This window comes from Tachyglossus aculeatus, chromosome 22 (assembly GCF_015852505.1).
Source record: "Tachyglossus aculeatus isolate mTacAcu1 chromosome 22, mTacAcu1.pri, whole genome shotgun sequence".
Taxonomy (NCBI): domain Eukaryota; kingdom Metazoa; phylum Chordata; class Mammalia; order Monotremata; family Tachyglossidae; genus Tachyglossus; species Tachyglossus aculeatus.
The window spans coordinates 42,429,033-42,445,564 of NC_052087.1; the positions used below are offsets into that span (position 1 = coordinate 42,429,033).

Consider the following 16,532-nt stretch of genomic DNA (forward strand, 5'->3'; position numbering starts at 1 on the left):
GACTGTGAGCCTGTTGTTGGGTAGGGAATGTCTCTGTGTGTGGCCGAATTGTGCTTCCCAAGCGCTTAGTACAGTGCTCTGCACACAGTACTGATACGATTGAATGAATGATTAAAAAGAATGGAAAGAATGAATGCATTCCTCTCAGGGCAGGGGCGAAGTCTTCTAGACTGTGAGCCTGTTGTTGGGTAGGGAATGTCTCTGTGTGGCCGAATTGTGCTTCCCAAGCGCTTAGTACAGTGCTCTGCACACAGTAAGCGCTCAATAAATATGATTGATTGACTGAAAGAATGACTAAAAAGAATGGAATGAATGAATGACTAAAAAGAATGGAATGAATGAATGCATTCCTGTCAGGGCAGGGGCGAAGTCTTCTAGACTGTGAGCCCGTTGTTGGGTAGGGAAGGTCTCTAACTGTGGCCGAATTGCGCTTCCCAAGCGCTTAGTACAGTGCTCTGCACACAGTAAGCGCTCAATAAATACGATTGATTGATTGATTGAAAGAATGACTAAAAAGAATGGAATGAATGAATGACTAAACAGAATGGAATGAATGAATGCATTCCTCTCAGGGCAGGGGCGAAGTCTTCTAGACTGAGAGCCCGTTGTTGGGTAGGGAATGTCCCTGTGGCCGAATTGTGCTTCCCAAGCGCTTAGTACAGTGCTCTGCACACAGTAAGCGCTCAATAAATACGATTAATTGAAAGAATGACTAAAAGGAATGGAATGAATGAATGACTAAAAAGAATGGAATGAAGGAATGCATTCCTCAGGGCAGGGGCGAAGTCTTCTAGACTGTGAGCCCGTTGTTGGGTAGGGAATGTCTCTAACTGTGGCCAAATTGTGCTTCCCAAGCGCTTAGTACAGTGCTGTGCACACAGTAAGTGCTCAATAAATACGATTGATTGATTGAAAGAATGACTAAAAAGAATGGAATGAATGAATGACTAAACAGAATGGAATGAATGAATGCATTCCTCTCAGGGCAGGGGCGAAGTCTTCTAGACTGAGAGCCCGTTGTTGGGTAGGGAATGGCAATATCTGTTGCCTAATTGCACTTCCCAAGCGCTTAATACAGTGCTGTGCACAGAGTAAGTGCTCAATAAATGCGCCCAATCATTCTGAGGGACTGAGGTTGGTAAGGCCCAGTGAGCAGGGCCCGGGCTGGCCAGGTTGGCCACTGTCCGGCGCAAAGGCCGCTGGGAACGCGCGCGCGGGGCGGGGGGGCCGGAAGAGGCGGAGGGGGGGAGGGCAAGAGGGGGCGCCTCGGGGCCCCAGTTTTTCCCGGCTTGCCTTTCGCCCCCGGCCCAACCTTTCCCTCCCCTTCCCTCCTGGCCAACCCTCCCCTCCCCTCCCCCCATCCCTTCCCGCTCCGCGCGGTGACCAAGTTTGTCCCGCGGAGGCCCCCGTCCTTCCGGCTTTGAGGGAGGGGGGGGAGGGGGCGGCGACGGTTCCCGAGGCGCGAGTCCGCTCGCCGGCGCCCCCTTGCTGCCGCTCGGCTCAGACCTGCCTGTCTGCCTGCGGTGAGTGATTTTTTTTTTTCCCCCCTCCCCGGGGCCTCCCCGCCGGCCGCCGCCAGGGGGCGCCGCGGGACCCCCCCTTGCCGGCCGAGACGGTTTCCATGGCAACGCGGGCCCGCCCTTCCCCGTCGCCTTGGGATCCTTACTCGGACGGGGGCCCTAAATAATAATAATAATAATAATAATAATAACAACATTTATTAAGCGCTTACTATGTACAAAACACTGTTCTTTTAGGCTGTGAGCCTTACTCGGGCGGGGGCCCTAAACAATAATAATAATAATAATAATAATAATGATAATAATAACATTTATTAAGCGCTTACTATGTACAAAACACTGTTCTTTTAGACTGTGAGCCCACTGTTGGGTAGGGACTGTCTCTATATGTTGCCAATTTGTCCTTCCCAAGCGCCTAGTACAGTGCTCTGCACATAGTACGCGCTCAATAAATACGATTGATGATGATGATGATGTTCTAAGCGCTGGGGAGGTTACAAGGTGATCACAGTCTCAATCCCCATTTTACAGATGAGGCAACTGAGGCCCAGTGAAGTGACTTGCCCAAAGTCACCCAGCCGACAAGTGGTGGAGCCGGGATTTGAACCCATGAGCTCTGACTCCAAAGCCCGGGCTCTTTCCACTGAGCCACAGTCCATCGTATTTATTGAGCGCTTACCGTGTGCCGAGCACTGCACTGAGCGCTTGGAAAGTACAGTCCGGCAACAGAGACAATCCCTACCCAACAACGCCTTAACAGTCTAGAAGGGGGGAGCCAGACAACAAAACAACCGGACAAATGTCAATGCCATCAAAATAGATAAATAGAAATAATAATAATAATAATGGTATTTATTAAGCGCTTACTATGTGCAAAGCACTGTTCTAAATGCTGGGGAGGTTACAAGGTGAGCAGGTTGTCCCACAGGGGGGCTCACAGTCTTCATCCCCATTCAACTGAGGCCCAGAGAAGTTAAGTGACTTGCCCGAAGTCACCCAGCCGACAAGTGGTGGAGCCGGGATTTGAACCCATGACCTCGGACTCCAAAGCCCGGGCTCTTTCCACTGAGCCACAATCCATCGTATTTATTGAGCGCTTACTGTGTGCCGAGCACTGCACTGAGCGCTTGGAAAGTACGGTCCGGCAACAGAGACAATCCCTACCCAACAACGGCTTCACAGTCTAGAAGCGGGGAGCCAGACAAAACAACCGGACAAATGTCAATACCATCGAAATAGATACATAGAATAATAATAATGATGATGGTATTTATTAAGCGCTTACTATGTGCAAAGCACGGTTCTAAGCGCCGGGGAGGTTACAAGGTGATCAGGTTGTCCCACGGGGGGCTCACAGTCTCAATCCCCATTTTACAGATGAGGTAACTCAGGCCCAGAGAAGTTAAGTGACTTGCCCCAGGTCACACAGCAGACAAGTAGTGGAGCCGGGTTTAGAACCCATGACTGTCTGACTCTCAGGCCCATGCTGTAAGCGCTCAATAAATACGATTGAATGAGTGTATCCCGTAGAAAATGCTTAGTAAGTACAATTATAAAGGAATTTATGCCCGCCACCCAATTTAGGATTATATCTGCAATTCAGGTCTTGAGTCCCTTTATCCTTTCATTCATTCATTCATTCAATCGCATTTATTGAGCGCTTACTGTGTGCAGAGCACTGTACTAAGCGCTTGGGAAGTACAAGGTGGCAACGTATAGAGACGGTCCCTACCCAACAGTGGGCTCACAGTCTAGAAGGGGGAGACGGAGAACAAAACAAAACATATTAACAAAATAAAATAAATAGAATAAATATGTACAAATAAAATAAATAAATAAGTAGAGAAATACATACAAACGTATATACATATTTACAGGTGCTGTGGGGAGGGGAAGGAGGTAAGGCGGGAGGGATGGAGAGGGGGAGGACGGGGAGACCAGGACCAATCCCTGTGGGATGCCACTTAATAATAATAATGGCATTTATTAAGCACATACTATGTGCAAAACACTGTTCTAAGCGCTGGGGAGGTAACAAGGTGATCAGGTTGCCCCACGGGAGGCTCACAATCTTAATCCCCATTTTCCAGAGGAGGTAACTGAGGCCCAGAGAAGTGAAGTGACTTGCCCAAAGTCACCCAGCTGACAATTGGCAGAGCCGGGATTAGAACCCATGACCTCTGACTCCAAAGCCCCGGCTCTTTCCACTGAGCCACGTTGCGTCTCACTTAATACATTATCCCAAATTGTTCCTGATCTATTGATGACCACCCTCTGGGGCTGACCATGAGCGAGCTTTGCTTGGCCAAGAGTTAGGTGCGGGGAATATTTTGCCGGTTTGTGAATAAGGGGCAGATTTTAAAGCCTTACTACCTTTTAGCTAGGTTTCATGCAGTGCGTCCCGCTTGTCTGTGTTGGCTGTCAAACCACTATAGAAAGAGATTAAATCCGCGTGATGAGATTGACTTTTCAACAAGCCATCCTGGTTGTGTCCCAGGTTCTAATGTTCCCGGTGGTTGCGAAGTGATTGATAGTTTACTCCACTATCTTTCCAGTTATTAATGTTAAACTGACGGGGCCATGAGTACCGTGGTTTTTCTCCTTCCGTTTTGGAAGATGGAACTGTATTGGTCCCTTTCCAATCCGCAAAGATTTCTATACTCCCTGAGTTAGCAAAAAATAACAGGGGCTTTATAAATCCACCCCCGATTTCTTAAGTTCCCTAGGGTGTAAATCATTAAGCTTGGCTGATTTAAGTACATTCTGGTATTTTTTAACAGTTTCTACTCCTGTTTTAGTTCACTTGTCCAACTTATCATGGAAAATAGGACTCGGCTCAGAAAACTTTTCACATTTGATTTTTTTTAGTAAAGAGAGGAGTGAAAAAATATGACAGGCTTTCCCCTCTCCACATTCATCCGTTAGTATCCTTTCTATTTTGTCTGCTGGGTGGGGGACATTTTGTTTGAATCAATCAATCAATCAATCAATCAATCGTATTTATTGAGCGCTTACTATGTGCAGAGCACTGTACTAAGCGCTTGGGAAGTACAAATTGGCAACACATAGAGACAGTCCCTACCCAACAGTGGGCTCACAGTCTAAAAGGGGGAGACAGAGTACAAAACCAAACATACCAACAAAATAAAATAAATAGGATAGAAATGTACAAGTAAAATAAATAAATAAAGAAATAAATAAATGTCTTTTTTGCCTACTATAATTGAAGAATCTTTTTTGTTTCATTTCACGATTTATGTTAGTTGCATCTTCTACTCAGCTAGTTGCATCTTTCTAATTTGGGTTATATCTTTGCATTTTCTCTGGGGAGTGTGGGATTATCACTTTTTGACATTTGTTTTGTACCGCACTGTGATTCTAAGGCATTTGATGGTTCAGCTTATAAGAAAGTATTTAAAACCATGGGTGTTGAACAAGATGTGTGCGTTGGATGTGATTTAACCGACATTGCAGTTTTAAAAATAAACTTTTTCCCAACCGTGTCTGCAGGTATGGCTTTCTGATCTTCATCAGACGTCTTTGGTGGCGTGATTTAGTCATGTAGATGTACACTCAGGAGGCTTTAGAAAGTGAAAAATTTTCAACCTCTTATTAAACTGGATTAGTACATCCTTCCTCCATTAATTTATTAACTGTAATAAGCATTAGGATGAATAAGAAACTAATTATGTCTCAAATCCCTATGTTTTATCGACCTAAAACCATTTCATGTCAGGAAGGTTTATAAGATGAGGGGCAATAGACTAATATAATTAAAGAGTGTGTCATTCTTATCCATAATGGACTATAGTAATTATCTTTACTATACCCATTGACTTGGCATTTTAAATCTTATTGGGAAAATGGCACAGTATTACTTAAGAAACAAAGCAAGGAGAAATGCTTTCTGCAATATGAAGAAAACAAGGAGAAATGCTTTCTGCAATATGAAGAAAATGAATGGATCCATAAATACCGTGATCCAGTACGCTTTATACTATTAGCATAAATTAAACTCCGGAATTTGACACACTGATGGCTTACCACTATCTATAATGTTGGGCCCACGTATTTTATCTCATTCTGGAATTGGAGACTTGCTTAAAGAAATAGCTTCTTTTGGTCTATTATGTCATGCCGTTGGTGGTTGAAAGTTAAAACTTTTCATGCTTTTGTTTCCACAAGTCTAATAGTAATAATTGTGGTATTTGTAAAGGGCTTATTATGTGCCAAACACTGAACTAAACACTAGGGTAGATAAGGAACTGTGTTTTGCACATAGTAAGTGCTTAATAAATGTTATTATTATTATTATTACAAGGTAATCCGGTCAGGCACAGGTTCATTCATTCATTCAATCGTATTTATTGAGCACTTACTGTGTGCAGAGCACTGTACTAAGCGCTTGGGAAGTACAAGTTAGCAACCTATAGAGACGGTCCCTACCCAACAACGGGCTCACAGTCTAGAAGGGGGAGACAGACAACAAGACAAAACATGTGGACAGGTGTCAAGTCATCAGAATAAATAGAAATAAACACAATGCGATGCTATTCCAAAAAAGACGTAGGAGAAACTGGAAGAGAATCAGTGTACAGTCTTCTAGACTTTAAGCCTGTGTTGGGCAGGGACTGTCTCTATATGTTGCTGAATTGTACTTTCCAAGCGCTTAGTACAGTGCTCTGCAAACAGTAAGTGCTCAAATATATGATTGACTAAATTGAATGAATACTAAATTAGCTGGTTGAAGCTCATTTTAATGCACCTGCTTTGTTGTAAGGTTTTCCTATTTTAGTTAAGTTAAACCCTAAGTGTGCCACACTTGGAAGGATTAGTTACTAACTACCCAAAGGCAATATGACTCATGTATTAATAAATGACAGATTTAATACAAATTATGAGTGATTAGCCTTTCAATCTTTTTTTTATGGTATTTGTTAAGTGTTTATTATATGCCAGGCACTGGGGTGGAGAAGAGAAGCAGCATGGCTCAGTGGAAAGAGCCCGGGCTCTGGAGTCAGAGGTCAGGGGTTCAAATCCCGGCTCCGCCAATTGTCAGCTGTGTGACTTTGGGCAAGTCACTTCACTTCTCTGGGCCTCAGTTGCCTCACCTGTAAAATGGGGATGAAGACTGAAGCAGCGTAGCTTATTGGGAAGAGCACGGGCTTGGATGTCAAAGGTCGTGGGTTCTAATCCCAGCTCTGCCATTTATCAGCTGTGTGACTTTAGGCAAGCCACTTCACTTCTCTGTGCCTCAGTGACCTCAGCTGTAAAATGGGGATTAAGACTGTGAGCCCCACGTGGGACAACCTGATTAGCTTGTATCTACCCCAGCAGTTAGAACAGTGCTTGGCACATAGGAAGCGCTTAACAAATAATATCATCATCATCATTGTAACCTCCCCAGTGCTTAGAACAGTGCTTTGCACATAGTAAGCGCTTAACAAATGCCATTATCATTATTATTATTATTATCATTTTAAGACGTAATCAGGTTGGACACAGTCCATGGCGCACACGGGGCTCACAGTCTTAATTCCCATTTTCAGATGAGATAATCAATCAGTCAATCAATCGTATTTATTGAGCACGTACTGTGTGCAGAGCACTGTACCAAGCGCTTGGGAAGTACAAGTTGGCAACATATCATCATCATCATTCGTATTTATTGAGCGCTTACTGTGTGCAGAGCACTGTACCAAGCGCTTGGGAAGTACAAGTTGGCAACATATCATCATCATCAATCGTATTTTTTGAGCGCTTACTGTGTGCAGAGCACTGTACCAAGCGATTGGGAAGTACAAGTTTGCAACATATAGAGACAGTCCCTACCCAACAGTGGGCTCACAGTCTAAAAGGGGGAGACAGAGAACAAAACCAAACATACTAACAAAATAAAATAAATAGAATAGATATGTACAAGTAAAATAAATAAATAGAGTAATAAATATGTACAAACATATTTACTATACCCATTGACTTGGCATTTTAAATCTTATTGGGAAAATGGCACAGTATTACTTAAGAAACAAAACAAGGAGAAATGCTTTCTGCAATATGAAGAAAATGAATGGATCCATAAATACCGTGATCCAGTACGCTTTATACTAATTTACTAATTACTAACTTACTAATATACTAATTTGTACATATTTATTACTCTATTTATTTATATATATAAATATATATATATAATATATATATATATATATATATATAGAACTGTAGTGTACTGTAGATAACTGTAGTGTCTTGCCCAAGGAAACACAGCAGACGCGTGGCGGAGTTGGGATTAGAACCCAGGTCCTTCTGACTCCCGGGCCTTTCCTCTATCCACCAGGCAACACTGCTTTTTAGTTTGTTTCCCTGCCGCTGATGACACCGAGGTGCTTTTCTCTGTCCTTGTTACTCTGAACATAAATAACACCCCCTCATAGTATGTTTGGTTTTGTTCTCTGTCTCCCCCTTTTAGACTGTGAGCCCACTGTTGGGTAGGGACCGTCTCTATAAGTTGCCAACTTGTACTTCCCAAGCGCTTAGTACAGTGCTCTGCACACAGTCAGCGCTCAATAAATACGATTGATTGATTGATTTACGAAGATCTCATCAACCTTTCCGTGATGGATGTTTACAGCATCCCTGGTACTTTGGCGTTTTGTCTTAATCACTGAGCCCTCTTTTATTTATGATCATTCAGGGACATTTTGCGGTCCAGTATTATAATTGTACTTAAACTTTAAGGTCCAGTACTATGACAAGTGTATTTAAACTTTAAATTGTAGTGATGGTTAGAGTATGTTTAGAGCTACAACTCCTCTTGGGATTTTGTCATATATTACCCAATCTTTGCTTCTGTGGTGCTAGACTGTGAGCCCACTGTTGGGTAGGGACCGTCTCTACATGTTGCCAACTTGTACTTCCCAAGTGCTTAGTACGGTGCTTTGCACACAGTAAGCGCTCAATAAATACGATTGATTGATTGTACTTCCCAAGTGCTTAGTACAGTGCTCTGCACACAGTAAGCGCTCAATAAATACGATTGATTGATTGTACTTCCCAAGTGCTTAGTACAGTGCTCTGCCCACAGTAAGCGCTCAATAAATAGGATTGATTGATTGTACTTTCCAAGTGCTTAGTACAGTGCTCTGCACGCAGTAAGCGCTCAATAAATAAGTCTTCATCCCTTATTTGTTAAGCGCTTACTACGTGAACAGCGTGGCTCAGTGGAAAGAGCCCGGGCTTTGGAGTCAGAGGTCATGGGTTCAAATTCCGGCTCCGCCACTTGTCAGCTGTGTGACTGCGGGTAAATCACTTAACTTCTCTGGGCCTCAGTTATCTCATCTGTAAAATGGGGATGAAGGCTGTGAGCCCCCCGTGGGACAACCTGATCACCTTGTAACCTCCCCAGCGCTTAGAGCAGTGCCTTGCGCACAGTAAGTGCTTAATAAAATGCCATCATTATTATTATCATGGACATATCTATGATTCTATTTATTTATATTGATGCCTGTCTACTTGTTTAGATGTGTTTATAGCTATAATTCTGTTTATATATATTGATACCTGTTTCCTTGTTTGGGTGTCTGTCTCCCCCCTTCTGGACTGTAAGCCCATTGTGGGCAGGGATTGTCTCTATTGCTGAATTGTGCTTTCCAAGCACTTAGTACAGTGCTCTGCACACAATAAGCGCTCAATAAATACGATTGAATGAATGAATGAAAGGTTTGAAGTAGTGCAAAAATGCTATCTACCTGCTAGGTAAAAATGTAACATTGATAAATTATCACGAGGGTGACCATCCTTGGGTTTTAATAGAATGGCATGAGGAAGCAGGGCAGGGCAAAGTGGCTAGAGCACTGGCCTGGGAGTCGAAGGTCCTGGGTTCTAATCCCGGCTCCGCCACTTGAACAGTGTGTGGCCTTGGGCAAGTCACTTCACTTGTCTGGGCCACAGTTACTACATCTGAAAAACGAGGAGTAAGACTGTGAGCCCCTCTTGTGTACAACCCGATTTGCTTGTATCCAACCTGTGCTTAGTACAGGGCTTGGTACATAGTAAGTGCTTAACAAATACCATTATTATTATTATTATTAATAATAATAATAATGGCATTTATTAAGCGCTTACTATGTGCAAAGAACTGTTCTAAGCACTGGGGAGGTTACAAGGTGATCAGGTTGTCCACGGAGGGTTCACAGTCTTCATCCCCATTTTACAGATGAGGGAACTGAGGCCCAGAGAAGTTAAGTGACATGCCCAAAGTCACACAGCTGACAACTGGTGGAGATGGGATTTGAACCCATGACCTCTAGACTGTGAGCCCGCTGTTGGGTAGGGACCGTCTCTAGATGTTGCCAACTTGTACTTCCCAAGCGCTTAGTACAGTGCTTTGCACACAGTAAGTGCTCAATAAATGATTGATTGCATGAATGAATGACTCCAAAGCCCGGGCTCTTTCCACTGATCCATGTGCTTCTCACGCTGCTATTATTATTATTATTATTATTAATAGCAGACTGTAGGGTTTTTCAGCCAGTCTATCCTTGGGCTGCTGTGACTGTGGCATTCATTCATTCATTCAATCATATTTATTGAGCGCTTACTGTGCGCAGAGAACTGTACTAAACTCTTGGGAAGTACAATAATAATAATAATGATGGCATTTATGAAGCGCTTACTATGTGCAAAGCACTGTTCTAAGCGCTGGGGAGGTTACAAGGTGATCAGGTAGTCCCACGGGGGGCTCACAGTCTTCATCCCCATTTTACAGATGAGGGAACTGAGGCCCAGAGAAGTTAAGTGACTTGCCCAAAGTCACACAGCTGACAATTGGCGGGGCTGGGATTTGAACCCATGACCTGGGCTCTTTCCACTGAGCCACGCTGTACAAGTTGGCAACATATAGAGACGGTCCCTACCGAATAACGGGCTCACAGTCTAGAAGGGGGAGACGGACAACAAAACAAAACATGTACTTCCCAAGCACTTTGTACTTCCGAAGTGCTTAGTTCAGTGCTTTGCACACAAGTAAGCGCTCAATAAATACAACTGAATGAATGAATGAGATGCCTTGATTCCCGGTAGTGGTATTTGGAGTGTCCAGCCTCAGTCTGCCTCGGCTCCTGCCGCTGAGGTCTGTGACCCGTAAGCGGCACCTGTGGATTCCCAGAGACCCGGGAGGGGAACACCGCAGCTCCGCAGCCAGGGTGGATGGAGGTCCAGGGCTCCCTCCCAGAGCGAGTCACAAGGTCCTGGGTTCTAATTCTGGCTCTGCCACTTATCTGTTATGTGACCTTGGGGAAGTCACTTCACTTCTCTGGGCCTCAGTTGCCCCATCTTTCAAATGGGAATTAATAATAATAATGGCATTTATTAAGCGCTTACTATGTGTAAAGCGCTGTTCTAAGCACCGGGGAGGTTACAAGGTGATCATTTTGTCCCACAGGGGGCTCACAGTCTTAATCCCCATTTTACAGATGAGGTCCAGAGAAGTTAAGTGACTTGCCCAAAGTCACACAGCTGACAAGTGGCGGAGCCGGGATTTGAACACACGACCTCTGACTCCAAAGCCCGGGCTCTTTCCATTGAGCCACGCTGAGTCTCTAAGACTGTGAGCCCTATGTGGTACAGGGACTGTGTCCAGCCTGATTAGCTTGTGTTCACCCCAGCACTTAGTACAGTGCCTGGCACATAGTAAGTGCTTAACAAATACCATAATTACTTTACTTTTCATAACTTCTTTTCTCAGCCCTGCTGAGAGCTCACCTCCTCCAGGAGGCCTTCCCAGACTGAGCCCCTTCTTTCCTCTCCCCCTCGTCCCCCTCTCCATCCCCCCATCTTACCTCCTTCCCTTCCCCACAGCACCTGTATATATGTATATATGGTTGTACATATTTATTACTCTATTTATTTATTTATTTATTTTACTTGTACATTTCTATTCTATTTATTTTATTTTGTTGGTATGTTTGGTTCTGTTCTCTGTCTCCCCCTTTTAGACTGTGAGCCCACTGTTGGGTAGGGACTGTCTCTATGTGTTGCCAATTTGTACTTCCCAAGCGCTTAGTACAGTGCTCTGCACATAGTAAGCGCTCAATAAATACGATTGATTGATTGATTGATTTTCTTCTTCTTCTTCTTCTTCTTCTTCTTATTATTATAATGTGCCCTAGGTTTGAGCAGACTCACCCATCCTTGCCCTAAATGTCATGTGTACATTTACACCTGTATATATGTATATATGTTTGTACATATTTATTACTCTATTTATTTATTTATTTTACTTGTACATGTCTATTCTATTTATTTTATTTTGTTAGTATGTTTGGTTTTGTTCTCTGTCTCCCCTTTTAGACTGTGAGCCCACTGTTGGGTAGGGACTGTCTCTATATATTGCTAATTTGTACTTCCCAAGCGCTGAGTACAGTGCTCTGCACATAGTAAGCGCTCAATAAATACGATTGATGATGATGATGATGTGTGATGTCATCAATTGAATTTATTGAGCACTTACTATGTGCAGAGCACTGTACAAAGTGCTTGGGTGAGTACAGTGTAACAGTATAACAGAGTTGATAGACACAGTCTCTGCCTATAGCACCAAGCTTTGCCTTGTGCCCAGGGTATAATTAATTAATTAATTCAGTTAATTCAATCATATTTATTGAGCACTTACTGTGTGCTCAGCACTGTACTAAGTGCTTGGAAGAGTACAAAACAACAATAAACAGATACATTCCCTGCCCACAACGAGCTTGCAGTCTAGAGGTGGGGTGACAGATGTGAATAGAAATAAATAAATGACAGATCTGTACATAAGTGCTGTGGGGCTGGGAAATAGAAATAAATAAATGACAGATCTGTACATAAGTGCTGTGGGGCTGGGAGGAGGGAAGAACAAAGGGAGGATGTCAGGGTGACGCAGAAGGGAGTGGGAGAAGAGGAAAGGGGGGCTTAGTCTGGGAAGGCCTCTTGGAGGAGATGGGCCTTCAGTAAGGCTTTGAAGACAAGGATAGTAGTTGTCTGTCGAATTTGAGGAGGGAGGACATTCCAGGCCAGAGGCAGGAGGGGGGCAAGGTGTCGATGGCGAGACAGGCGAGATAGAGACACAATAAGAAAGTTCGCATTAGAGGAGCGAAGAAGTGCGCCGGCTGTCTCTGCCACTTATCTGCTGTGTGACCTTGGGGAAGTCACTTCACTTCTCTGGGCCTCAGTTGCCTCATCTTTCAAATGGGAATTAATAATAATAATGGCATTTATTAAGCGCTTACTATGTGCAAAGCAAGGTGGGGGCAAGGTGATGGACTGCTTTAAAGCCAATGGTGAGGAGTTTTTATTTCACGCGGAGGTGGACGGGCCGCCACTGGAGTTTTTTGAGGAGCAGGGTGACAAGTCCCAAACATTTTTGTAGAAGAATGATCCAAGCAACAGAGTGAAGTATGGACTGGAGTGGGGAGAGACAGAAGGCTGGGAGGTCAGCAAGGAGGCTGATGTTACAGTGCCATGTGCAACTCATTGTCCAGTACTTGGGAGTTCAGTTTGAGGTTTAAGTGTACTAAAATGGGATAAATTTACCACTCTCATCTTCCCTATTTGCCCTTCCCTCTCCACTCGCTCTCCACTTGGCTGTGTATTCCTTAAGCTCTTTCATCAATCGTATTTATTGAGCGCTTACTATGTGCAGAGCACTGTACTAAGCGCTTGGGAAGTACAAATTGGCAACATATAGAGACAGTCCCTACCCAACAGTGGGCTCACAGTCTAAAAGCTCTTTGACACTCATCCCAACCCTGCAATGCTTAGGTACATTTCCCTGTAATATTTACTAGATCAGTCATTCATTTTAGGTCTTGTCTCCCCCCACTAGACTCTAGGTTCCTTAATAATAATAGTGATGACACTTATTAAGCGCTTATTATGTACAAAGCACTGTTCTAAGCGCTGGGGAGGTTACATGGTGACCAGGTTGTCCCAGGGGGGCTCACAGTCTTAATCCCCATTTTCCAGATGAGGCAACTGAGGCACAGAGAAGTTAAGTGACTTGGCCAAAGTCACACAGCTGACAATTGGCGGAGTCGGGATTCGAACCCTTGACCTCTGACTCCAAAGCCCGGGCTCTTTCCACTGAGCCACGCTTCTCTGTGGGCAGGGACTGAGTCTACCAACTCTATTATATTGTATTGTACTCTCTATACAGTAAGCACTCAGTAAATATCATTGATTAATTGCATAATCAATCAGTCATATTTATTGAGCGCTTACTGTGCAGAGCACTGTTCTGAGCAATCGGGAGAGTACAATAAAACAGAGTTGGTAGACTGCCCACAACAAGCTTACAGTCTAGAAGACCACATAAGCTTTTGCAGAAATGAAAGCTTTATTTTCCGGACTGCACATTGCCGGGATTGATGGCCATAGGTTGATTTTAATGTTTTTAATAAGTAACCCATGATTGCAAATAGATGACTAAATAACATTTTAAAGAGACTATTTTTAAAAAACGCTTTGTCGAGAGGGAACAGTTTGTCAGGTGCCAACTTAAAATCTGGGCACAAGGTAGAAAAACCAAGAAACTGTAGCCGAATTTCAGCCACCCAAGAGTGGAAGTTTTATCGGTTGCATTAATCACATCCAGCACTGAAAGAGTCATTAATAAGCCATGTCTTTAGTAGCTCTTTATCTCAGTTTCACAAGTGATATATATTTTTTAATAAGCCGTACCTAATTGTATCAAATGCTGCTTTCTGGGAATGCGTAAAACATCTGATTGCCGAAATCTCTAGGGAAGCTAACAGAGCTTATTAATTACATCTAGGGTCTTGAGTGTGAGTTGCTGTAAATGAAAGTTGTCGGCTCAAAGTAAAAAGACTACCGTCTATAATTTAGCGTAATGCTCAAAGCTTAAAAGGTGTTTTTTTTTTTTTAGTTTTATCACATTAGTTCTGTTACCACTGTTAACGTTGGGTTCACGGTTGAATAATACATGATTTCAGACTGTAGATTCTGTTAAGGCTTTTCCTTAATCTTTTGACCTTTCTCCACCTTTTTCCTCTTTCGCTTGGTTTTTGGATTAGTTCGATAGCTGCCCTTTGAACTATAAAAGTGAAAAGCATAAGAGAATGTACAGGGAGCATGGCCTAGTGGCAACAGCACAGGCTTGGGAGTCGGAGGTCGTGGTTTCTAATCCCGGTTTTGCCACTTGTCTGCTTTGTGACCTTGGGCTAGTCACTTGACTTCTCTGTGCCTCAGTTACCTCGTCTGTAAAATGGAGATTGAGACTGTGAGCCGCACATGGAACAACCTGATTACCTTGTATCTACCCCAGTGCTTAGAACGGTGCTTGGCACGTAGTAAGTGCTTAACAAATACTATAGTTATTATTATCAAGTCCTGGGAATTCTTTCCTTCTCTACTTAGTAGTTGGCATTCAGCTTTGTTTTCTGTCTCTGCTCAGGCTTTTTGCACCTAGTTTTTCACTCTCCTCACCCTCCAAGGGACACTTCCTTGAGTTTCCTGGCTTTTCTGGCCATCCAAAGAAGTTCTGTATGCTTCTCTGTCTCATGGAGTCCCCTGTTAGTTTTTCCTGGTTTGCCCAGAAATCCATCCCCTCCTCCCTCTGCCCACCCTACTTCAACTCTTCTGACCTTCTCCGGGCTCCCTTCTGAGTCTTCCCAGAAGCCAAGGGACCACCCTTCTTCCTTCTTCTTGAGTCCCCTTATTTTTGTGTGGTATTTGTTGAGCGCTTACTATGTGCCAGGCACTGTACTAAGCACTGGGGTAGATACCAGTTAATCAGGTTGGGCCTTCCCTCTCCACTCGCTCTCCACTTGGCTGTGTATTCCTTAAGATCTTTGACACTCATCCCAACCCCACAACGCTTAGGTACATTTCCCTTTAATATTTACTAGATCAGTCATTCATTTTAGGTCTTGTCTCCCCCCAGTAGACTCTAGGTTCCTTAATAATAATAGCGTCAATAAAGAATCAAATGCTTCTTTCTGGGAATGCGTAAAACATCTGATTGCCGAAATCTCTAGGGAAGCTAACAGAGCTTATTAATTACATCTAGGGTCTTGAGTGTGAGCTGCTGTAAATGAAAGTATGTAAATAATAATTGTGAGCTCCTGTCCCACGTAGGGCTCACAATTTCAATCCGCCTTTTCCAGTGAGGTAACTGAGGCCCAGAGAAGTGAAGCCACTTCCCCAAGATCACACAGCAGACAAGCGGCAGAGACGGAATTAGAACCCAGATCCTCCTGACTCTATCCGCTCGGCAACACGGCTTCTCCTCGTTTCCTCGGCCCTCCTTCATCATCTCGACCCTCTCCACCCCTCCAGCCGTTTATTTCCCTCTCTCCCTGTTCTGCTCAGTTTGCTTTGAGAATTTCGGGTTCCACCTTGTAGGCCCCAGCACCCACACAGTAAGCGCTCAATAAATATGATTGATGATGGTGGGCCTGGCCAAAGCCCAACTGGAGTAGAGCAGCAACAGTAGCAGGAGAAGAGAAGAGGTAGCCGAGTCACTGCCACCCCCGCTCTGGTTGTCCAGACGTCCTTCCTACGCTAGCCTCCTCCAGAAAACCTGGAATCACTCTCCCCAGCTTCCAAACCCTACTGAAGGCCCATCTCCTCCAAGAGGCCTTCCCAGACTAAGCCCCACTTTTCCTCATGTCCCACTCCCTTCTGCGTCAGGGAGACGCAGGGAGACATTCCCTTTGCTCTTCCCCCTTCGAGCCCCACAGCACTTATTTATGTATCTGTCATTTTACTGATTTATGTTGACGTGTCTCTCTCTTCCCCCCCCACCTCCACCAGGCTGTGAGCTCACTGTGGTCAGGGACTGTCAAAGTTTACTGTTGTATTGTACTCTCCCAAGCACTTAGTACAGTGCTGTGCACACAGTAAGTGCTCAATAAATACACTCAAATCAGTGGAAGTTTATCCATTTATTATTAGGGCATCTAGGGGCTGCCCTCTGATTAACAGCAGGGGAGGCCAGGTGGTCATGGGGCG

The 16,532-nt window shown here is 44.1% G+C and overlaps 1 protein-coding gene across 1 annotated transcript in view; it reads left to right on the forward strand.

Moving 5' to 3' along the window:
* The first annotated feature begins 1,336 nt into the window (after positions 1–1,336).
* The window catches only part of STK33 (serine/threonine kinase 33), a 167,873-nt gene continuing 152,677 nt past the window's right edge, over positions 1,337–16,532 (forward strand). Inside the window, exon 1 of the mRNA XM_038764275.1 lies at positions 1,337–1,523. The gene's annotated coding sequence lies outside the window, so the exon portion shown is untranslated. The remainder of the gene's footprint in view (positions 1,524–16,532) is intronic.